We start from the raw sequence: 25973 nt of genomic DNA on the forward strand, positions 1-25973 counted from the left end.
TCGAAAATGCATGGCAAAGGCATAGGAATGAGCAGATCATGCAAAGTGAACATGGCAACATGGGCATAAAGTGAGAAGTGGTAAATAACCAATAACCATGTGAGAGCCATGTAGAAGATATGCGCTAACTCTTTGCGCGAAGGGAGCGGTGGGAATGAAAATTCATGGAATCCCAAGTCATCATTGCTCTCTAGTGCTCGTTTTGTCAACTCATGGGATTGTGAGGTTGACAAGTAATCATGGGTACCTACACAAAAGAGACACAAACGAAAGAACGTGTGTGCATGTCAAATGTACACATCATCCATCATGATGTGTATGTGCATGTGAGCGTTAGCACAAGATAAGCATTGCTCAAAGAAATTTGGGGCACGGTAGAGAAACATGTCATCCATCATGAAAAAATAGTTGTCATGTATAGCACGATGGGGACACGAATTACAGCAAGCATGTGGCACAACAATATCATTTTTTTATGGGGAGAATATGGTGCACACAAGTATTGGGGTCATGCAATGGATGGGATGGATCAAAATCTCTAACATGTATGAGTGAACTATGGGGGTTTCCTCATGAGCAATATCGGAAACATCATATGGAGAATATTGATAACATGGTAAATAATGCATGTACGAAGCTAGGTGGCCATGGCATGGCATATGAGATAAATGATTCAAAGGAAGCATATAAATATCATCACAAGAAAAACAAATTCCAATCACCATGGGCTTGTCATCTATGCAATATGTGCAAATTGGGTTTATTTTAATGGCATATGCATAGTCACTACGATGAGATTGCAAATAAGACATATGATTGATCTCATGCATAGCATATGACAAGTCAAGCGGATTATCAAACATGGTGTGACCAAGAGAATTATCACAAGAAATCCTATGTAACATGGCATCACAACTAATAGACTCCTCACAACAATCATCAAACTCCTCATAAATGGGTAAATCATCGCATGGGGAAATCATACTAGCATGAAGCATGGTAATAGGTGGATCAACATCATGCAAGCAATCAATGTCAATAATGTCCACTAGTGGGACAAGAGCATCACCTTCACCTATGTTACCTTTCTCATTCCAGTCATGTGGTGTAGGTGAGGTGGTAGGAACCAAAGTGTGGTCATCATCATCGTGATGGAACCATGTGGGCGGTACATCATAGTCCACCATGGCAATCATCTTGTCCAAAGGAAGGATGGAGTCGTCGAGGATCGGCGCGTCATCATATATGGGACCTAGCACCAAATGAGAAGACATAATAGAGGTAGAGTTAAGTCGTTAGAAATCAAAATGGCCTCATATGCCCTATCAACTACCTCACTCCCTCTATGTGGTGGTGGCTCACTCACTCTCTCAAGGTAGGTGCACTCAATGTCACATATGGTGGAGTCACTCCAATCACTTAAGCGGTGGTGGTTGTGGCTCTCCTCACATGGGAATTGGGGCAACTCATCATATATGGGGCTAGTGGTGAAGTCACTCTCTCTCCCTCAATATGGTGGCTAAAATCACTCAAGTCATCATACGTCGCCGTGGTCGAAGGGAAAATCCCATGCTCAACCATCTCGTAGTCGTCGCCGTGGATGAAGGTGAAAGCACAAGTGCTCCCTTGGTGGTTTTGGTAATTAATGTCAACATATCTATTGTTGGACTAATACTTTTATCTAGTATATTTCATATGAGTTCAACAGTGGAGTGGCATGGACAAGAGGATGTGGAACCCCTTCTAGATGCTAAGGACAGAAGATTGGGAAAAGCTCAAAATCTCAAGACTCTACATTTTCATTTTAGTGATCCAAGATCACCATGAGTCAATATGAAAGCCAGTACTATTAAAAGGGGATGAGGTGTTGCTTAATGGCTTACTTGCTCAAAGTGCTTAGTGATATGCTCCAAAGCCCTCAACCACTTTCTCATTTCCACATACGTCCTAAACCAAAAGTCAAACTCGGCCCCACCAATTTGATCTATCCGGCGCCACCGAGTTCATTTGACATAGCCACTACCGGAAACCCTAGTCAGTTCGGTCTCACTGATGGGATCTCGGTCTCACCGAGATGGGCTTGCAAACTCTCTGGTGCATGTTGCAATAATTTCGGTCTCACCGAGATAAGCAATCGGTCCCACCGAGTTTGCTTGACCAACCCTCTGGTTAGCTTATTACCAAAATCGGTCCCATCGGGTTTGTGTAATCGGTCAAACCGACTTGAGGTTTTACCATAACTCTAGCACATCGGTCCCACCGAGTTGATCATATCGGTCCCACCGAAAATCCTAACATTCACATTTTGAACTAAATTGGTCTGGCCGAGTTTTATGATTCGGTCCCACCGAGTTTGGTGAATTGTGTGTAACGGTTAGGTTTTGTGTGGAGGCTATATATACCCCTCCACCCACTCTTCATTCATGGAGATAGCCACCAGAATGTGCCTACACTTCTAGCATACATTTTCTGAGAGAGAATCACCTAGTCATGTGTTGAGACCAAGATATTCCATTCCAACCACAAGAATCTTGATCGCTAGCCTTCCCCAAGTTGCTTTCCACTCAAATCATCTTTCCACCAAATCCAAATCCATGAGAGACAGTTGACTGTTGGGGAGACTATCATTTTAAGCACAAGAGCAAGGAGTTCATCATCAACACACCATCTATTACCTTTTGGAGAGTGGTGTCTCCTAGATTGGTTAGGTGTCACTTGGGAGCCTCCGTCAAGATTGTGGAGTTAAACCAAGGAGTTTGTACGGGCATGGAGATCGCCTACTTCGTGAAGATCTACCCTAGTGAGGCAAGTCCTTCGTGGGTGATGGCCATGATGGGATAGACAAGGTTGCTTCTTCGTGGACCCTTCGTGGGTGGAGCCCTCCGTGGACTCGCGCAACTGTTACCCTCTGTGGGTTGAAGTCTCCATCAACGTGGATGTACGATAGCACCACCTATCGGAACCACAGAAAAAATCTTCGTTTCTCCAATTGTGTTTGCACACTCCAATCCCATCCCTTTACATTCTTGCAACTTGCATGCATTACTTTCCGCTGCTTATATACTCTTGCCATGCTTGCTTGAATGTATTGTAAATGTTTAAACTTGTGCTAAAACTCCACCTTAACTTGAACAAATTAAAAACTGCTACTTTTCTTTGTTAAGAGTCAATTCCCCCCTCTAGACACCTCTTCTCGATCCTTTCAATTGGTATCATAGCTTTGGTCTCCACTGCTTTGGTTTATTCACCATTGGAGGAAGATGGATGAGTCTACGTTGGGGAGTCTTAGACATTGATAACCCACAAGTATAGGGGATCGCAACAGTTTTTGAGGGTAGAGTATTCAACCCAAATTTATTGATTCGACACAAGGGGAGCCAAAGAATATTCTCAAGTATTAGCAGTTTAGTTGTCAATTCAACCACACCTGGATAACTTAATATCTGCAGCAAAGTAGTATGATAGTAGCGGTAACAGTAGCAAAAGTAATATTTTTGGGGTTTGTAGTGATTGTAACAGTAGCAACGGAAAAGTAAATAAGCGAAGAACAATATGTGAAAAGCTCGTAGGCATTGGATCGGTGATGGAGAATTATGCCGGATGTGGTTCATCATGTAACAGTCATAACATAGGGTGACAAAGAACTAGCTCCAATTCATCAATGTAATGTAGGCATGTATTCCGAATATAGTCATACGTGCTTATGGAGAAGAACTTGCATGACATCTTTTGTCCTACCCTCCCGTGGCAGTGGGGTCCTAGCGGAAACTAAGGGATATTAAGGCCTCCTTTTAATAGAGTACCGGACCAAAGCATTAACACATAGTGAATACATGAACTCCTCAAACTACGGTCATCACCAGGAGTGGTCCCGATTATTGTCACTTCGGGGTTGCCGGATCATAACACATAGTAGGTGACTATAGACTTGCAAGATAGGATGAAGAACTCACATATATTCATGAAAACATAATAGGTTCAGATATGAAATCATGGCACTCGGGCCCTAGTGACAAGCATTAAGCATAGCAAAGTCATAGCAACATCAATCTCAGAACATAGTGGATACTAGGGATCAAACCCTAACAAAACTAACTCGATTACATGATAGATCTCATCCAACCCATCACCGTCCAGCAAGCCTACGATGGAATTACTCACGCATGGTGGTGAGCATCATGAAATTGGTGATGGAGGATGGTTGATGATGACGATGGCGATGGATTCCCCTCTCCGAAGCCCCGAACAGACTCTAGATCAGCCCTCCCGAGAGAGTTTAGGCTTGGCGGCGGCTCCGTATCGTAAAATGCGATGAATCTTTTTCTCTGATTTTTCTCCCCGAACACATTTGGAGCCTTCTGCTATGCGTCCATGCCTTTTGGGCTCAAGAGTGCCCAGGCGACTTACCAACGGAGTGTTCAAAATTGCCTTCATAATCAGACTGGGTGTAATGTTCATGCTTATGTGGATGACATTGTGGTGAAATCCGGGAAGAAAGGGACACTGATTGATGATTTGAAGGAGACCTTTGACAATCTTCGGGTATATAAGATGATGCTTAACCCGGCCAAGTGTGTTTTTGGTGTACCAGCTGGTAAGCTTTTGGGTTTTCTGGTTTCCGAACGAGGTATTGAAGCTAACCCGGAGAAGATAAAGGTTGTCACCTCTCTCGCTAAACTGGCATGTATTAATGATGTCCAGCATTTGGCGGGTCGTATTGCGGCCTTAAGCCGGTTCATAAGCCGGTTGGGTGAGAAAGTTATTCCTCTTTACCAGATGATGAAGAAGACAGATCACTTCGTTTGGAGTGATGCTGCTAATCAAGCGTTTGAGGACTTAAAGAAACAGTTGATTGAGCCGCCCGTTCTTGTGGCTCCCATTGACGAGGAGCCTTTGCTATTATATGTGGCTGCCAATAGTAGAGCTGTTAGCATAGCCGTTGTGGTGGAAAGGAAGGAAGCAGGCAAAGAATAGCCGGTTCAACGGCCGGTTTACTACATAAGCGAGGTCCTTATTGAGTCCAAACAGAGGTATCCACATTGGCGGAAGCTTGTATATGGGGTTTTTATGGCTAGCCGGAAGCTTAAGCAGCATTTTGTGGGTCATCCTATCATTGTGGTTAGTTCTGCCTCTTTAGGGGATATCATTCAAAAAAGAGAAGCCACAAGTCGGGTAGCCAAATGGGCCATTGAGTTTGGACCTCGTGGTTTAAAGTATGTGCCTCATACAGCCATCAAGTCTCAAGCACTTGTGGATTTTATCAATGATTGGACAGAGTTGCAGATGCTTGAGGAGAAGCCGGATAACACATATTGGACTATTAACTTTGATGGGTCCAGGAAGTTGGAAGGCTCGGGGGCTGGAGTTGTATTGACTTCCCCACAAGGTGATAAATTTTCTTATGTTATCCGGTTGATTTTCCCTTGTACTAACAATGCAGCTGAGTATGATGCCTTGCTCCATGGGCTCCGGATGGCTAAGGAAATGAATTTAAGCCGGGTGCGGTGCTTCGGCGACTCAGATCTGGTAGCTCAGCAAGTTTCTGGCACTTGGGATTCTAAGGATCCACTCATGGCGGCTTACTGTCGAGAGGTTGATGCTATTGCTGGGCATTTGAAGGGTTATTAGGTTGAACATGTTGATCGCAGGAAAAATGAGGCGGCTGATGCTTTAAGCCGGTTAGGGTCTCAACGTAAGCCAGTGCCACTTAACACTTTCTTGGATATTCTGTATAACCCTTCTGTCAAATTGCCTACAGAGGAGGATCTTGCTCTTCTTGATCCGGAAGCACAACTGGTGGCAGCTCTTCATGCTATTCCTGATTGGACAGTTCCATATTTGGCTTATATGAACCGGGGCGAGTTACCTCAGGATGAAACTTTGGCCAGGCAGATAACCCGGCGGTCTAAGTCAATGACTATTGTCAATGGAGAGTTGCATCATCGCAGTGTTATGGGGCGTTTCAACGTTGTGTTTCTCCTAAAGAAGGCTGTGAAATTCTGTGAGAGATTCATGAAGGAGATTGTGGTCATCATGCCAGCTCTAAATCCCTTGTAGCCAAGTCTTTCCGTCACGTGTTTTATTGGCTGACGGCTCACGCTGACGCTGAAGATCTAGTCAGTAAATGTGATGGGTGTCAGAAGTTTTCACGCTGAGCCCATGTGCCGGCTCAAGAATTGAGGATGATTCCAATTACTTGGCCATTTGTAGATTGGGGGCTTGATATGCTTGGAGCTTTCAAAAGGTCCAAATGTAAAAAGACACACCTCCTGGTGGCGGTTGACAAGTTCACAAAGTGGGTTGAGGCAGAGCCGGTCAGTAAATGTGACGCGACGATGGCGGTTCAATTCATGAAAAAGGTGATTTTCTATTTTGGTTTGCCCCACAGCATTATAACTGATAGTGGCACTAATCTATCCAGGGGTGCTTTGGAAGAATTTGGTCAACGTGAGCATATTCGGCTTGATGTATCATCAGTAGCTCACCCAGTCTAATGGTCAAGCTGAGAGAGCCAATCAAGAGATCCTGAGAGGCATTAAGCCCCAGCTTATGGTTCCTTTGCAGAGGACGCCGGGTTGTTGGGTGGAGGAGTTACCCTCAGTGTTATGGTGTATCAATACTACCCCCAACAGATCTACGGGTTACACGCCTTTCTTCCTGGTTTACAGAGCGGAGGCGGTTCTTCCTAGTGACATCCGTCACGACTCGACCTGTGTGGCGGCTTATGTTGAAGCTGACAATGAAAAAGCACGTCAGGATGCACTTGACCTATTAGATGAGGAGCGTGACCTTGTGGCGGCTCGTTCGGTGATTTACCAACAATATCTGCGCCGTTATCACAGTCGCCGGGTTAAAACCAGAACCTTTCAAGAAGGTGACTTGGTCCTCTGGCTTATGAAGGATCAATCTGATATGCACAAGCTATCCCCACCTTGGGAAGGGCCCTTTGTGGTCAGCAAGAACCTGCGGCCGTGGAATATTGCTTATGTTCGGCCTTAATACACTTGAGTCACCGGCTCTCGTGATGTACATATTTATATCAGTGTATATACTATGAGAAATATAATAAAATGAGCACCCCTAATAATTCAGGGCCTCTGTCGTCTTCAAATCTCAGAATCTGAGTCGTTATTGTCTTGACATATGATTAACTTACGCGGCCTGACGCCTGGTTTACCGGGACCAAAGAGAGTTTTGTTGCACATCACAACTTAAACATAGGTACCCGGCGAGCACAGCTCATGCATATGTCACTTGGGGGCTTCTTGTTCAAACATAGGTGTCTTCACTAAAGAGAACATAACGTTACTACCCTTTTGACTGGGTTATCTTGTTCAAACATAGGTGTATTCACCAAAGAGGATGTAACCCTTCCGGGTCATCCTGCCTGTATGCTAGCTGTTTCTCCATCAGGTAATCCTGATTGGCCCGTCGAACTCTTAACAATCAATCTTTAAACAAGACCCTAAACTCGTTAAGGTTAAAACGCCGGATTGTCATGTGAGGGCACGGCTTACGGATAGCGAGGATGAATCCAGGCTATTAAGCCGCCTTCATTGAAACTTGGTTAAACCTGCCTGTTTGCATGATGCTACTCCGACCTCGTTTACTCTTGATAAGTCAAATCTAAACTTATCCAGGTTAAAACATCGATTTGGTCATGTGAGAGCCGGCTTACGGAAAGCAAAGATAATCCAGTGGCTATCATGCTAGTTTCATTGAAGTTTTATGTTGAGATTTGGCTTTCGAGATTTCTAACAGCCTCGTTTTTTATGAATTTTCTTTATCTTGGATTTCTGTCACTCTTTTTTCTCACCTTATGGTTTTCACAAATCGGGACAAGTAGCCCAGTCTCTCTCATATTTGAGCATCATTGGGTTTTATAACCCGCCATGATGGCAGACTACAAGTTGCCGGTATATGATGCTTGGAAGCATCGTATTCTAAGTCTTGGGACATTACCCCTTGCTGTATAAGGCGCGCAAGACGGTAGTATATGACAATTAAACAAGGCATTATGTGTTCCATCTTTGGGTTGTCACCCTTACTGCACTGGTATGATAAACCGGCAGTGTGATCAAGTACCGCAGGTATGATATTTTTTTGACAATTATATACGGATTGCGGTTCTACCGGCCCTGGTTATGGACTATTGGTCCCTAGTGGTTTAATATGGGGTATTGTGACCCGCCCCGTGGTAAACCGCCACGGCACTTGTGATCTATTTCTGTGTAGGATATTACTAAATCTGATCTGCATAAATCGACACTATCATAAGCGTAAAGTGGTCGTCTTTCAACTGGTGGATCAGCAATTTGCGCAAACAAAACGTACATGATGGCACGACAGATCAAAGGTTTCCTAGCCTATTACATGACTCAGGGAGCCAAAAAGATCATGTGTGTTTCAGAAGATCAAATATTTGAACCGCCCCGCAGATCAATCTTCTTGGCCTTGACGACTTGAGGCTTCTGGATCATCCTTCTCCGGTTCTTCGTCCTCCTCCGCCGTATGGAAGTTTGGTGATGACCAATCAATGCCACACAAGGCTTGGAATTCAGCTTCATCATCTATAAGGTCAGACAGATCAACTTCATGGGTGAAAGTATGCTTACGGATTGGGGGAATCAGATCCATCACTTTATAAGCCAGCGTGGGCATCTTCTGATTTTCTGTATCATAAGTTGGCTGATATTTTGATAGATTTGTCTCGGCAGAGGATGTATTTCCTTCACACATGCAGCAAAGTCTTTTTGATCAAAAGGCGTGCCATCTTGTTTCAAGCTTGGGTATCCAATAGATACCTCGGCCGGGTCTAGCTCTGGTACCATGCCTTAGCCCGGCTCAAGGCCGTCACGGCACCGGCTCTTGCAGATGACTGTTTTATCTCTTCAATCCTAGCTGGCAAAACAGAAAGTTTCTTCAAAACGTCACTCAACAGAGTGGGGGCCTGATTAGTTGGAGAAATCATGGGCAACATGCGCTGAGTTCCGGTATATAGCTGTTCAACAAGCGTATATACGGCTTTAAGCTTCACTAGCAAGTCTTAACTAAGGTTGCTGCTCCTCGAACCTGTGTAATAATGGCGGAGTGATCAGCGGCAGTTTATGGCATAAAAGAAAAACGTTTCCATTTTGACGTTGTCAAAGTTACTCACCAAAGATAGCAGAAACCATCTGGGATATACGGTGTTTTAAACCGGTAAGCTCAGTGGTCACTACTTGAAGAGCAATTTCCGCTTTTTCAACATGCTGCGTTAGAGCAGTTTTCTCTTCAGCCCAGGCGCTTCTTTCAGCATCAAAGCTGGTCTTCAGTTTTTCCGTTTTAGTCAAGCTAAACTGGAACTTTGAGTCGGCTTTTGGGTCTCCGATTCTTGATTCTCCAGTCGGGTCTTTGCATCAGCCAACTGCGGTTGAAGTTGAGCAGTGGTATCCTGTACATATTTGCAACCATATTCACATTCGAATGACAATAATAAAAGTCCCAAGCCTTTTGCAAGCAACATCACTTGGCACTTGGGGGCTAATGTGTACTGAAAAATTATTCATGCAACAGCTCATATAAATAAGTCCCAAGCACTTTGCAAGCAAGAGCACTTGGCACTTCGGGGCTAATGCATATTGCTCATGTTTTATTACTACTTCATGATGACCCGGTTGTACTGCAAACGACCATAGCTGGCTCATGGGGGCTATGCGAGTAAGCTTTGCTTTATAAAACAACGATGAACAAGTGCCGGTCCATTCATGCTGATTAAAACTGCCCTTGGGGGCTACAGATGCAATTTTAATCTTTAAGGATCCGGTTTAAGTTTCAAGGTGAAAGCCGGCCTTTCAAGGATTCTACCAAAGATGCTTTTTTATAATCATGGCTATTCTAAGTCTACCGCATATTCAATCTTATCATACGCAGTAGACTTGGGGGCTGACAGGATATGCATAATGTATTAAGCCGGAGTTCATACCTCATATTTCTGATGCATCTGCTTCACCATGTCAATTTCAAGATCGCGGCTGGTTTGCACTTGGTTAAGATAACCAGAGAGTACTTCACTAATGTTTAGCTGAGAATAATTGGCAATATAAAATCTCACTTTCCGCCTTTCAATGAACTCCTCTTTGGCGGAGTGCTTGGCCAAGATAGTAGGTTGTCCCGGTTCTTTGAAGCCGGTGCCAGTGATCATAAGATTGTTGGCATGTGTTTCTGGCGGTTTAATTGGGATTGATGATTCAGTGCTCAAAGGACTGAGATTTGTATGGTCACTGGAGAGGTCAGGAATTTCTGGTGGAACATCATGGACAGGCTCTTCGGGTTGTGGCGCGGAGGTGTCAGATACTGGAACTTGTTGTTCCGGTTCATGGACTTTGGGGTCTTTAGCCGGCTTGACCACCTTCGTTTTCTTGCTAGGCTTTGCTTGTCCACTGCATGGGTTATGAGAGGTCAGTACAAGTATAAGAGCATAAGGGGATAACGAATATAAGTAATTTTTGTTACCCAGGGGCAGTTTTGAAAGCCGGCAGCTGGGTCTATGATGAGTCGCCGGAAGAAGAGCGAGAAGCCTCCTGATAGTTTGAATCGGAAGAATTAAGTGGCTGGCGAATGAGACCCAGCAGTGGATAAAAAGAGTTTAATTTAGGAAGGACCTCATTTCGACGTTTTTGCGGAGTTGGAGTGTATGGTAAGCCGGAGGATAATTCTTCACCTCCGCTGGTTCGAGTTTGTCGCCGATTCTCGTGCTGCTGTTGCTTCAAAAGAAAGTGAGATCCAAATGAGCTAAGGGGTGTGAAAAGCTTACTTTCCGGGTTACCCGCCGAATTTTTTGTCTTGGGAACAGATATGAGTCAGAGGAAATAATCATTACCTCTTCTTCGACTGCTTGACTGGCCCCCATGTCGTCCTGATGAAAATCAGTGTCAATAAGATGGTTGAAAAAGGAGCCCAGGGAATCAAGGGCTACCTCTGACTCAGAACTGTCGTCCAACTCAAACATCTCGGAAGCGGTCGATTTCTTCCTATTCTTCTTCGCAGCTCTCTTGGCGGCTTTCACTTTGGCCCTCGCCTTTTTGGCAGCTTCATGGTCATATTCCTTATTCCAAAAATCGAATTTAGCCTATGAAAATCATCAAAGTTGAGTGAATTGAACATTTGAGTAATAAGGTGAAATAAGTTATTTAGAGACTCACATCTGGTGGCGGGTTAAGCTTGTAGAAAGGGTTAAATCCCGCTTTGCTGCAACTCTCCAGGCTCTCGTTCAGAAGGGTCTTTGTCATTTCATTCATGGCACCATCAGTTACGCACACGGAGCTATGGTGCAGTGGATCCTTTGCACCACCTGTGTAGGTACACATTAAGCCGGGGCGGCGGCTCAAGGGTATGATTCGCCAAGAAACCCAGCACCAAATCAAGTCAACACCGGTTAACCCATTTCCTTGCAGGGCCTTGACCTTTGCAATAGTGGGGGCAAGCTTGGCACGTTCGGCAGTGGTAAGCTTTTCAGGAAGATGATGCTTTGGGTCGAGCCGCTGGATGCGATAACCTGGCAGAGGATTCTCGTCAGCCGGAGAGGTATCTTTGCAATAGAACCATGTTTGGTTCCAATCTTTTGGGTGACTTGGCAGGCGAGCATAGGGGAAGATAGCATCTCTTCTCCGTTTAATTGAGACCCCGCCAAGTACTAAGCTGGGTCCGTTGGTAAATTCATTCTGCCGGTTCAGATAGAAATATTCCCTGAAGAGTTCAACACTGGGCTCCTCTTGAAGGTATACTTCACAGAAGATTTGAAAATTACAAATGTTTGACACGGAGTTGGGTCCGATGTCTTGAGGATGCAATTGAAAGAAGTGCATAACATCTCGGAAGAATTTATATCCAGGTGGTGAGAAGCCCCAGTTCATATGATCAGTAAAAACAATGATCTCACCATCCTGCGGCTGAGGTTTTTTCTCATTTATCTTGGGAACACACCAATGCAGAATGTCTTTTGCTGGTAAGAAGCCGATTTTAACAAAGTCCTTGAGCGTGTTTTCAGTGACGATAGAAGGAACCCAATTGCATGAAGTGACTGTCTTCGACATTGTGAAGAAAGAAGCCTAAAAGAAAGAAAAATTTGCCGGTTTAAGTCGTATCATTTAGCCGGAAGTGAACACTGCAGTATATATTCAGATTGGCAGCTTAAACGTGGCCTAATGACATATGGATAGTTATAAACCGGTGATGTAAGCGGCCATGATAGCAATGGTATTCAAGATCTATCAAGAGTGAATTCCACTAAGTGTTGAAGGAAACAGGTTTCACAGGTTGATGCTAGGATTTCGGATCTGGGACACTTCAGATAATGGAAAATATTTTTGACCTAAATTACGGTGCTCGAACAGTTCATATGTTCAGATTGGTTTTTTATTACACAAAGGAGATGGTCGAATAACAAAGGCAAGTATCATGACTGCCGCAATACGAGAGGAGTGCTAAGTCTGAATCAAAGTCACAATCTGCAGTGAAGAACAAGGATGAACTCCGATGAACTCGTAGGAAACCCTAATGAGATCTAGAGGAAAGGGAAGGAGGGAAACTTACCTGAGGTGTTAAGCGGCGGAGGCACGGGACCAAACTCTGGACAGATCAGGTTGATGCAGCGGCCCATGTCGAGGTAGTAGCTGAGGTCGAGGATGGCGGCGGAGCTCAGGCGCTGGAGTGACGCAAGGAAGAAGAAAGATATGAAGAGGCAAGGGGGAAATAAGGTACCCTGGCCCTATTTATAAGGTTGGAAGGATAAGTGGCATGCGCGGGAATCGAGGAGACCAAAAAATGGATACATGAAAAAGGAAACGCCTCGATTTTCAGGATGGTTATTAAAGATAAGGATCTGTTAAGATATGCTGAGTATTGTGCAAAATTAATGACAGATGACATCATGGCGGGTTTCCATAATTCTAGGAGATGACGTCATGGCGGGTTACAAAATCTCGTGAGAACAAACAGAGAAGGATTTTTTCTAAGTGCTTGAAGATTGACATGAACAAGATCAAACCAACCTAGGGCCTAATGTTGGGGATATGACTATTGGGTATGACCCGCCCAGGAGGGGCCAGGTTATCCCAATGGCGGTTCATCAAGACGAAGCCCATGAAGATGTTAAGATGGCGGTTCATGAAGCATACTTGTTAAAGGGCACAAAGCCCAAAGGCGGCATTAAGCCCATAAGTATAAACCACCATATATGTATAACTTGTATTGTAAGACAAGTATAATTAGTCACCAGGCCGGACACGTTGTTTACGAGCCAGCCGGGACTCTGTAAGCCGCTGGGCGTCAACCTGTGTATATAAAGGGAGGACCCGGCGGCGGCTTAGGACAAGAAAACAAGAGATCGAAAGCTAGGTTAAGCGTATTCGCTCCCTGGTAATTGAGGCATAAGAAATACCACCTCAAACTGGATTAGGCCTTTACCTTCACCGCAAGGGGCCGAACCATTATAAACTCCTTGTGTCTTTTGTCCGGTTTAACCCCTTTAAGCTAACCCTATTGCAATGGCTCCACGACTAAGTCCTTCTGCTAGGACATCTGAAGTGCCAATTCCACGACACTTGGAGTAGAAGATGTTATACTTGACAAAGATAGATTGTGGAGTGCTTGTCAAGCAGGAAAACAGGTTGGAGGAAGCCACCCCGTGCGGAACATCATGACCACGAGAAGACCGCTCGAGCTACTTCATATGGATCTCTTTGGTCCCAATGCCTACAAAAGTCTCGGTGGAAACTCATTTGGTCTAGTTATAGTCGATGATTATTCAAGATTTACGTGGGTGTTCTTTCTTGATGACAAATCGCAGGTCCAAAAGATCTTCAAGAACTTCGCTAGGAAGGCCCAAAATCAATTTGATGTGAAGATCAAGAAGGTTCGCAGCGACAACAGAACGGAGTTCAAGAACGCAAATGTGTATACCTTTCGTGACGAAGAAGGGATTTTTTTGACTGAACACTGTAGGGAAAACCCCCACAGCCTTTTATTGATATACAAAGGATTACAAGGGCTACCAGTGGTAACCAAAGAAAGAAGAATCTAATTATGTACATCTAGAAATAAGAAAGAAAAATACATCTATGGACGGAGAAAGGACACCCATCTAACCAAGTCCTCCTTAAATCTGACCTTGATCCTGTGTGAAAGTAAAAGCATATCACTTACAAAAGCCCCTCTCCATCTATTAAAACTAGGTCTTTCCTGCCTAAATACTTTCCCATTCCTGATGATCCAAATGTTCCAGAAAGCAGTGAAGACCACCTCAGCAAAGAAAGGGTGTGCAAAGTTTCTCTTGGCATTGAGAACAACCTGACCCATATCATTACCAGCCTCCCAATCAATCTGAAGGAAATTCCAGACCCACGAAGTTGCAATTAAAGAACAGATGATCCCTATCTTCCCTGATGTGTGTGGGGCGAGCACACAATTAACTCCATCATCAATATGCCACCGCCTTCTTTCAACCATTTCCTTGGTGTTTAGTCGATCCATGATGAGCATCCAGGCAATGACCTTGATCTTCATGGTGCAGCAGCTTTTCCAAATCCAAGTCAGAAGAGGGTTGAATGTATGGTTGATGTTCCTGGATATATAGAACTGCTTAGGAGTATAGGGTTTGTCAGACCTATGCCAAGACCAAACATCCTTCAAATGAGGGTTCCTTTCATGACTGTGTAAGAGAGTTTGCAGAAACTGTAGCTCATTATGGGCCTGCTGAGAAAGAGGCAAATGAAACCAAGATAGCAGGTTTGGAGCAGTAAAGCCATTCTTCACTAGGACTAGAGCATCTTTGGCATAAGAGAACAACATTGGAAACCTGTGCTGCAAAGGCAAAACAGAATTACCAATCTGCCATATATCCTGCCAGAAAAGGGTAGTGTCACCCTCATTGACCTTAACCCAAGTGGCTTCTGTGAATTGATCCAACAGTTTAAGAATATCCTTCCACCAAAAGGACCCACATGGAGAAGTTCCTTGAGGTACAAGCTCATGGTAATAAGAATTCCAAATGAGTTGGACCCATGGGATATCATCTTTTTTGAGAAACTTGTTGACATGTTTCAGTAGTAGAGCCACATTTTGAAAACCAAGATCAAGAATGCCAAGCCCTCCTTTATTCTTGGGCCTACAAATTTGATCCCAAGCAGCCAAAGATGGAGCAGGTTCCTGTCTATTTTTCCTCCACAAGCATGGCCTTTGAATTCCTGCAGCTGCTTCAAAATACCAACAGGGATAAAAAAACCCTGAGCTAGAAAAGATGAACTAGCAGAGTTAAGGTATTGCAGTCTACCACCCTGAGCTAGAAAAGATGAACTAGCAGACATTCTCCTCTCCATGCAAGTGACCAGAGGAAGCAAATCAGACATTGTAGGTCTGGTAGTACCAACAGGTAAATCCAGGTAAGTGAAAGGCATCTTTCCCACCTGACAACCAAAAATGGAGGCTAATCTCTGAGTTTCCTCCTGCGAAACATTGATTGGGACCATAGAAGATTTGTGGTAGTTAACATCAAGCCCAGTTGACTGAGAAAAAACAATCAACATTTTCTTAAGAGCCAACAGTTGTTTTTCATCAGCTGGGACAACAATCAAAGTGTCATCAGCATACTGCACAATTGGGTAGTCGTTGTCACGACAAGGAATTGGAAGATCAAGCTGTCGTCTGAGATGCATATCATTAACCACAGATTGCAAAAGATCAGTATCTAGAACAAAAAGAAGAGGTGAGACAGGATCTCCTTTCCTGACACCTTTTTTACACACAAAATTCTTGCCAGGCACACCATTCAGAAGAACAGAAGAAGTCCCGGATGTCAAGAGTTCTTTCACCCAGCTAATCCATTTGGCATTGAACCCTTTGGGCTTCATAATCTCAAAGATAGCTTCATGCTCAATGGAGTCAAAAGACTTCTCAAAATCTAGCTTGAGAGTCAAAATGGGCCTTTTAGACTGATGGCATTGGTGCAAATACTCTAAAGTCCATCCAAAACAATCTTGAATGGTCCTGGACTTAATAAAACTATATTGATTTTTATGAATGCACATCATGATCAATTCTTGGAATCTATAAGCAGCCATTTTGGACAGGAACTTCACACCCGTACCAGTCAAAGAAATTGGCCTGTAATCCCCAACCACTTTAGGTCAGAGCTTCTTAGGTATGAGAGTAATGAATGACCTATTAATATTTTCCAATTTAGCTTTACCATCATAAAAGTCCTGAGCCAAGGCATAGAATTCATGCTTAATAATGTGCCAGCATTTTTTGAAGAAGAGGCCATTGAAACCATCTGGTCCAGGGGCCTTATCAATGGGCATATGTTTGACTACCAGGTCCATTTCCTCAATAGTGAAAGGCTTGGTCGACACCTCTAGGCCAGACACATGTTTAAGCAAAACAGACAGATCAAAACCCATGACAATACCTCTGGAAACTCCCATCCTTCCTTTAAAGGCACTCCAGATCATTCCTTCCATTTGGGAGTGCTCAGAAATAACTGTACCATCAGGCTGCTACAAGCTAGCAATGGAGTTCCTTCTAAATCTTTCTGTAGCCATGGCATGAATTTTTTTGGTGTTTTCCTCCCCCACTTTGATGTACCTAATAGTACATCTCTTCTTCTAGTAAAAAAACTGTAAGTGCAGCAACTTTTCAAAATTCAGTTTGACAATTTTCCTGAAATTAAATTCCTTCCAAAAGAGAGGTCTGAGCTCCTCCAAGTTATCCTGCAACAAAATTACTTTGTTACAGTTAGAAATGAGCAACTTCATCTCAGAAAGACTAGTTTGCCACCTCTTTAGGTCTTGCCTTAGAGTTTTAAGCTTATCAGCAATGATTGCAGAGGAGTGTGATTTATGTGATGGTTTGCTCCAAGATTTCTGCACACACTCAAGGAAACCTTCCATTTGGACCCAGAAATTCTCAAATCTAAATATTTTGCACTTTGGAATAGAGGTTTTGATCACCACAACACATGGCGCATGATCTGAAGCCGTCCTAGCTAAAGGAAGAGCCTCAGTAAAAGGATAGACAGAAATCCAATTAGTGGAAGTAAAGAACCAGTCCAATTGTTCCAGCAAAGGGGAATCCTGCATGTTAGACCAAGTATAAGATCTCCCCTTAAGAGGCAACTCAAGCAGACCCAGATGACCAATCATTTCATTAAAGAAAAAATATCATTTATATCTCCTCTTGGCAAGTTTTTGTTCTCAGAGGATCTGATGAAATTAAAGTCCCCAATGACTAACCAGTTATCATCCAGTGGGATATTAAGATTATATGACCAGGACACAAAGTTATCTCTGGCCTCCCCCTGACTGGGCCCATAAACAGACACCACAGACCACTGTTCATTGTTTTGCTTTGAAGTGAAACGCACAATCACAGCAAAAGGCTGCACCTCCACCAACAAATCAGGAAACACAGCAAAATTCCATACCACAAGAATCCCTCCAGAGGCACCCACAGATGGTGCAAAAGCAAAAGTATCAAAATGCTTGGGACAGAAAGCCGTAATTTCTCTGATATCAAAGTTTTCACATTCGGTTTCTTGGAAACAAGCTACCACACATTGGTCTCCTCAATTTTCTGTTTAACATCACGTTTTCTAGCAGGTGAGTTAAGACCTCTCACATTCCAACACAGCACACTCCAATTCTTGCAATTATAAGTACTCATAATAAACCATAGAATTGAAAGTAGCAAAAGAGCACTAGATAGTAGCACATCAGATAGTTCAAACCCAACAAACAAGAAGGTTTCAACCCTAAATTATTACATGGATAATAAAAAGCCAGTTGGCCAAGCACCACTGCCACCATAAGGGCAGGGCAAACCCAAAAGCTCATAAAGAGACTAAACATCCCCACCAGACTCCTTGTCATCCTTGGGATTAGCCATAAGCTTATCCGAAGTGAGCTGCTCCTCAGGTATCTGTAGATCACGGCCAATCTGTCGGATTCTGGGTTCCGGCAAACCCTTGAGATTCGAACACTAGGGTGTGCACGAACATCTCTCTCTGGCTCGCTCTCGCAGTGATCTCAAGGCTTAACTCGCCGAACCTAAAGAACAAGGGACACAAGGGTTTATACTGGTTCGGGCCACCATTGTGGTGTAATACCCTACTCCAGTGTGGTGTGGTGGATTGCCTTGCAGGCTGATGATGAACAATACAAGGGACGAACAGCCTCCTGAGGAGAGGTGCTCTTGAGCTCGGTGAGCTTGTGTGGTGGCCTTGGTGGAATGGATCCAGTCCAAGATGATCTGCCTCCTATGGTGGTGACTAGTCCTATTTATAGAGGCCTGGATCCTCTTCCCAAATATTAGGAGGGAAGGGATTCCACGATGGCCAATTTGAAGGGGGACAACTAGTACAAGTTATCCTGAGAAAAGGTGGTCTTCGCCTGCCAAAGGCTCTGGGGTGACGCCGTCGTGGGCTCCGCGGTGACCTCCATCCTGCAGTCCTGCTGGTCTTGGTCTCGTTGCACCAATATGGAAACCTTTGCCTGATGCCTCGGGACTCCTCGCCTGCGCTTGCCCCTTTAGCACCAAAGAGGCAACGAGTACTCTGCGCCCGCTGGCGCCCGCCTGGCCTTGGCCGTCATGGCTCACGTCATGCGAACCTCACAAGGTGCCCCTTGCATATATATCTCCGCTCCTCGGGTGCCAGCCTAGGGAGGCTGCCCCTGAGGAGGTCTTGCGCCGTCCGCCTCGCGAGGCTTGGCCCCTCGTGGGGGTCCTGAGTGGTTTTTGATGAAGATGGGCCGTACCAGGCCGCTGGATGAGCCACGCCCTGGGCCGCAGGCAGGCATGTCTGGGTACCCCCATTCCCAGGACGTAGACAGTAGCCCCCGGGCCCAAGGCGCACTCGGACTTGGGTTCGAGGCGAAGCCAAGCATCAAGTGCGGAGCGCCGTGGGCCCCAATAGCCTGCGGCCTTGATTGACGCGTGGTGATTGGTAGGACGCGGGTGTCTCCGCTTCCCCATGCTGCCTCGGCAACTGCCCGACTGACAAAAAGGCTGGCGCGTGCCGCTATGCCCTCATTGCTTGCCTTCGTCTTGCTCCAGATCCCCTTTCTTGCTCCTCTCTCCCAAAGACTCCAGATTCGCGCCAACTCCCCTTCGAGTCCGCAATCGATGGTGTCCGGCAAGGCAAAGGCCACCTCTCCGCCCGCCTGGTACGAGCCGGCCCTGAGCGCGCCCAGCGTCTTGGAGAAGAACCTCGCTGCCGTGCTGCTGATGACGGCGGAGGGCAGCGATGAGAAGGGAAAGACCGTGCTCCAGGCCGCCTCCGCTGAGCCGGAGGATTCAGGGAGCACCTTCCATCCCTTCTTCATGATCAGTGTCACCGCAGGGCCGGTTCCCCCCTTCTCCGATTTGTCTACGCCGTCCTCAGCCACTATAAGCTGTGTGCCCTTCATCTCCATCCCAACTCTGTCCTCCTCCTGTCGATCTTCGCCTTCTATTGTGAGGTATTTGTGGGGGTGACGCCGTCCGTGGCTCTGCTTCGCCACTTCTTCTTCCTCTGGAACAAGGGCGGCCATTGCTCGGGGTGCTCCAACTTCGTCGGGACCAACGGGACCAACGAGATCTCGAAGGCTAGGAAGATGGCCGAGAACTTCAGATGCAAGTGGGTCCTCATGGACGCCAAGTGCTCCCACCCTCGGTTGGTGCTGCCGACTGAGATGCCCGCACCTTGCGACAAGTGGCTCAGCACGAAGCTTACCGACCCCCGGGCGGGGCAGGGGCTAGAGAAGATGACCGCTTACCTGAAGCCTGACGACCCGAAGGCGGCGAAGCTGATGGGGGCCATGATTGTGAAGGAGTTCCTGGCGCGGCGCGTAGCTCCACTTCAGGCGCGTTCGTGCCCCTTGTGGAAGCTTGGGGACGAGGAGAACGACCTCCGTCTGTACCCGGCGCCTTGTCGGACGAGGAGCCGAGAGGAGCTCTCCGCCTTTTGGTCGGGGATGACCAGGGGTATCCGCCGGACACCCACGTTTCCCTGTATCGCCTCCCGGACGGGGCAAAGATAGCCGCCTTCATGCCCACCTTCGACGGGCGCGGGCTCGTGCCGCCAGCACCCTCCGAGGTCCCGGTGGTGGCGGCTCCGGTGGTGGTGTCCTCCGACGACTCTGACGGGGAGGAGGAGCAGGACTCGGAGGCGACCCCGGAGGGGACCGGGGAGACCTCCCCCCCGCGCCAGGCCGATCTCCTCCGTGCCCTGCCTGATGATGATGACGCCGGCGACTGCCCGGTGAGGGAGGTCCTGCCGCCTTCTGGGGTCACCTCAAGGTCCAAGGTCACCCCCTTGAAGAAGTCGCCGGCTGGGGTCCCGACGAAGAGCAGGTCAGCACTGGTCCCCCGGGGCGATGCTCCTGCCCTGACGCTGTCCAGTGCTGGCGCCGGTCCGACTGCCGCGGCCTCATCTGCTCCGGGAGCTCGCGTGCCGACGCCCCACGCCGCGAGGCCCTTGGGCTCTGCGCTCCTGAAGAGGCCAAGGGACTATGCTGTCGTGGACCAGTAAGCACCTCACCCTGACTTTGTACCTGCTCCTGGTACTGCTGCTGCTTACTGATGTTCCCTTCTTGCACTGTCAGGCCAACTCTATCGGCGAAGAAGAAGAGAGAGGGGGCGGCCGCATCCTCGAAGGCCCAGCAGCCTGGCCTGGCCGCACCCCCTCTGGCACAGAAGGGCAGTGAAGGCGCCCCTACTTCCCCCACTCGGTCATCCTCGCAAGGCCCAGTGGACCACCCCTAGGAGAAGGTGACCTCCTCGTCCAAGCCGGCTTCGGAGGCGCCCATCTCCAGCTCGCCCGCTAATGTTGCCAAGGCTCAAGAGCCCCCAGTTTCTCTTTCTGCTGCTATCAGCTCGCAGGTCTTGGCGACGATGGAGCCTCCTCCTCTGGTTGCACCGCTGGCTCGCGATCCTTCCGCTCCGCCCGATGCCCTGGTGTCGGTGTCAAAACCGGCGGATCTCGGGTAGGGGGTCCCGAACTGTGCGTCTATGGCGGATGGTAACAGGAGGCGTGGGAGACAATGTTTACCCAGGTTCGGGCCCTCTCGATGGAGGTAATACCCTACTTCCTGCTTGATTGATCTTGATGATATGAGTATTACAAGAGTTGATCTACCACGAGATCGTAGAGGCTAAACCCTAGAAGCTAGCCTATGGTATGATTGTTGTTGTCCTATGGACTAAACCCTCTGGTTTATATAGACACCGGAGGGGGCTATGGTTACACAGAGTCGGTAAAAAGGGAGGAAATCTACATATCCATATCGCCAAGCTTGCCTTCCACGCCAAGGAGGGTCCCATCCGGACATGAGACGAAGTCTTCAATCTACTATCTTCATAGTCCAACAGTCCGGCCAAAGGATATAGTCCGGCTGTCTGAGGACCCCCTAATCCAGGACTCGCTCACCTGGAGGAGGCCCTTTCCATGCTGAAGCGGCTTCAGGGTGACCTTCAAGGCGCCGACCGTCATCTGGTGGCAGGGTGCCTGGAGCTGATCTCTGGTTGGCTGCACTCCGACGCGTCTATTAGGGCGGCACTGGGCCAGGCCATGGGAGCTTCCGAGGAGGACAGGCGGGCCACCGATCGGACCGCGGCCGCCCGCGAGGTGGCGCTGAAGGATGCTGAGGCCGCCAGGGAGCGCTGCTGGTCGGTGGAGGCTGAGCTGGAGACCATGCGCAACGAGCGCGTGGCCGAGGCTCGTGATCGCAAGGTGGAGGAGGAGAAGATGAAGGCCCGGGAAGATGCACTCGACGGTCGTGACGCCGAGCTGGAGCTATTGGTGAGGGCGCAGGCCGCAGAACACAGCCGCCTGGAGGAGCTGGAAAAGAAGGGGGAGGCTAGGAAGGCCCCACTGGACGCCAAGGGGAAGGTTCTGGCTGAGGATCGCGCGGCCTTCAAGTCCCTCGAGGAGAGATCCCGCGAGGCGCTGGGGGCACTCTATGAGAAGGGCTTGGAGAAACTGCTGGTGACAGACGACGAAGGCCCCGCTCAGCTGCTTCCTTACCTTGTCGTGGCGCTCGAGGGTGTCGTTGACGGGATCGGCCCCATGGTGGAGGACGAAGCTCCCGCGCTTTCTTCTTCAGCTCTGACGCTCATCTTCAGCTATCTACATCTTCGCAACCCCGACGCCGACCTCGGCAAGCTGCTCGAGCCCGTGGAGGAGGAGCGCTGCGCAGCGTCTACCGCAACCGTGAAGGGCCAGGTGGAGGCCCTGGTGAAGAAGTTCCTTGCCGTCGAGCCTGCACCTCCAACCGATGGCACCACCAATCCCGTGACCAAGGCCAATGACACAGACGACGGTGACATTGCCGACGGGAAGGCGCTCCCTGACGACGGCGCCCAAGGCTGAAGAAAAGGCTTGCTGGTGAAGAATGGCGCTCCTTCTCGTTTTATTTTCCTGCGAACTTCCTTGTGACATGAGACGTGCCTTGTGGAGGCGCTAAAACTCTGCTTGATGTTTGGGGGACAATATGCTGTGCAATAATTTATTTAGGTTGCGCGATTTCCTTCCCGTTTGCTTGATGTTCTACGTCGGCAGGGCCGGACCCCGCGCATACCTCAACCGCCGTTGGGCCGTCCGGATCACCAGGACGAGACCAAGGGGCGAGGGGCTACTTGGTCAGTTAGGCTCCCGAGTCGCGATGCTCAGGAGTCCCCCTTGATGTGACAGCCTGGTTTTTGTCCTCTCTCATTTGTTTGATTTTCATTTGGAGTCATTTGAAATTTGGATTTTTTTAATCCTTCATATGGACTTAAACACTTGGGTACCCTTGGCTTTCACCCAAGTGCTTCATTTCCCTCCCTAATCATCATTTCACTTCTGATCCACCTCAAAATAATCTTTGGATTATTTTTCTTAAATGAAAAATATTTATTTTTCTCTCAAAAACCCTATCTAGTTCAGTATGCTCCAAAGCAACCCCAATTTTTATGGACCAGAAAAATCTGAGATAATTCACAAATATTCTTTGAACCCTAGGGCACCTTCCTGAGCAAAAATATTTCATCACTTTTTGGAATATTTTTGCTACAGAAAATATTTTCTGTTCTGGACAGAAATGGTGGTTTCTACAGCAACTACCATTTTACTTGCTCCATTGTGCCTGGGTTTTCTTGTACCTTTTCACCTTAGTAGATCATGGCTAACCTCCAAAGCACAGCCCCCATCTCATAGCCGTTTGACCTCAGTAACCTCTCAAAGTTACTGACCAGAAACTTACTTGGCATGTAAAAACTCCTCTACTTCACCTGGATCCAAACCAAAGCGTGGTAAAATTCAAAACCACCATGGACAACATGCCAGACATGATTTTTGGACGTAGGTTGGCCTGAGGGAATAGTTCGCGCGGTGACCACGCGTGTCCACCGTGTCATGCCTCCGTGTCGACGCGCTCTGAGTGCCGCCGAGCGCTCTGTTCGCGTGGTGCTCACTTCCCTCGTCTGCCCGAGCATGCCAAACCTCGCCACCATCCTCGTCTCAAGGCCATTAACTCCCCTCTGGCGCTCGCCGACGCCGGAGCTCGCCACAGCGAGCACGGGCGCGGTCCGGCCAACCCAACAGTGCGGTGCGCACTGTGCTCGTCCCCTTCTCCTCGTTCCTGTGCTCGTCCCCGTTCGCCAACAGTTGCCGCGTGAGTTGCGTCGCCTTCTCCCCCTCTCACTGACGCCGCTCATCACCGGGTGCCGTGGACAGGTGTCCACCGGCGGAGCCCGAACCCCCCTCTCCGCTCGCCTATAAATGGAGCCGCCCCCAGCCTCGTCGAGCACCATCCACCACTCCCACACACCCCACAAGCGAGTAAGAAGTCGTAGCCCGGCCGGGCAGGCCGCAGGCCGCCATCCTCGAGCTCGAGCTCACCGGCGATCCCCTCTGGTCGCCGCGGTAGCTCCAGCCCCTCCCAGGCCAGAGCGACCCTTCCAGGGCCTCCGCCTCTCTCCGGTGAAGCCATCCCGTCCCTCTGGAACCCCTGGAGTTGCCTCTGCTCACCGTCTTCCTCATCTCTGGCGACCCCCGTGTTCTGCCTCCGCTTGCGAGGTTGATTCTGACGCCGTGCGACCAACCCTAGCTACGCTACGGGTACGGGCAGGTGCGCTCATCGCCGGCAAGAGCTCCGGCGAATCCGCGACTCCCTCTATTTCCTTCTCCCCCTCCTCCTCACCTGACTAGCGGGGCCCGCTAGTCAGCCACTCTGTATGCGTGTGAAGCGGTACGAGTGGTGGCACCCCTGGGCTTTACGCCTTCGACGTCACCCCCCCAGTCTGTTTATTTTTGTTCAAATTCATTTGAATTTACAGAACACTTCAAACAGCCATAACACTTCAACCATAAGTCCAAATGAATTGATTCTGTTTGCAAAGAAATCTAGCAGCTCACCAAAGATGAGAATTTTCTGAGCTGTTTAGAATTTCTTGTGATTTTCAGAAGTGTTCTTGATATTTTCTTTTTGTGCTTAAAATTATTTTCAGAGGGTGAGGCTTGTGTTGAGGATCACCAGAAGGCTTGTGAACCTCATCTGCACTAAGGCAAGCCACAACAACATTTTCATGGTGTCATTTCAATATTTATGATTTTCTTACTCTAATGAAATGATTAATCCATGCATTTAAATAACTATTGTGTTATTTATATTCAGTTGAGTGTTTGTTAGTAATTATGCTTGATTTACAGCATGTTGAAACTAGCTTAGTTGGCAAAGCAAAGCTAAGATCTATTTTGGTGATGGTAAGTATAATTTTGTTATGCATGTTAGTAATTACGTAAAGTTATTTTCTTGCATAAATAAAATAGCAAAATTTGCTAGAAAATATTCTGTTAAGTACTTGTTTAGTCATTTTAATTGACTTACAGAATGTTTGAACCTAACTTGGTTGGTAAAGATATTACGATTTGTTTGTGGTATAATCTTTGCTATGCATGTGAGAAATTTATCGAAGTTACTTTCTTGCATGAGAATATAATATAACTTGCTGCAAAATATTTTGGTTAAAGTGTGAGCTATCCCGACCAAGAAAGTAATATAAGTTGTTGATGTTTATGCTTAGTGTGAATATGGTTGGCATTAGTCATGTTCGTTTATATGTGATGCACATATAGTTTTGAATTTCATGGCATGCTATGACACCAGTCATTTTTGTTTTAAGTTGAACCCGAATATAACTCAACTTGAATATATCGTTGACTGGGTCATGGTGTCGCTGAATCGAGTTTTTCCCTGTGCAACCACATTTGCCTTTGTGGGAAGGCCTTGATTCGGTCCATTGACATTGCATCTGGTCGGTGCCTCCAACTAGGGAAGCTTATGTCATTCGTACCCTGGCCCGGTAAGCAGGCATAACCTTGTGTGCCCGTTGTTGAGATTATGGTACCGGGTCCCCGAGTGGGATCGTTTTGGCCACCAAGGTGGTCGTTGTGTCTTTGGTAGACACGGGGCCACCTAGGACTAGCCCGTTGGGGATTGGGTCGGAGTGGCCGGGAGAGTGTCATGGAAATGGAACTGTTTCGTCGGAATGTCGTTGGTCCACCCGAATGGGAGTGCGAGGCCATGGGTTCCGTGGTGTGGGTATAGTGTGCTACCTCTGTAGAGTGTATAATCTATCGATAGCCGAGTCCACGGTCACGGACACCTCGTAGTATGTCCCACCATGAGTCAAGTTTAATAAAATTTGCAAACTAAGTTATGAACTTTGCACTGTTGATGATGGCAGGAAGGCCATCGAGATGTTCAGGACCAAATATTGGTCGTGGTTGTGATCGCCGTAAGGATCACGAGTTACTCTTGTCAAGACCATGATGGTGGTTTGTTTGTGATCCGAGAATGATCACGGTTGGTAAGTCCGTCCCGAGGGACATTCGAGCATGAACACAGCATGTTGGACATATAGTGCTGCATTGTTATTAATTGGTTAATTATCATGATATTGTTTGCCATTATGATTATGCC

Source organism: Triticum aestivum, chromosome 2D (assembly GCF_018294505.1).
Source record: "Triticum aestivum cultivar Chinese Spring chromosome 2D, IWGSC CS RefSeq v2.1, whole genome shotgun sequence".
NCBI lineage: Eukaryota > Viridiplantae > Streptophyta > Magnoliopsida > Poales > Poaceae > Triticum > Triticum aestivum.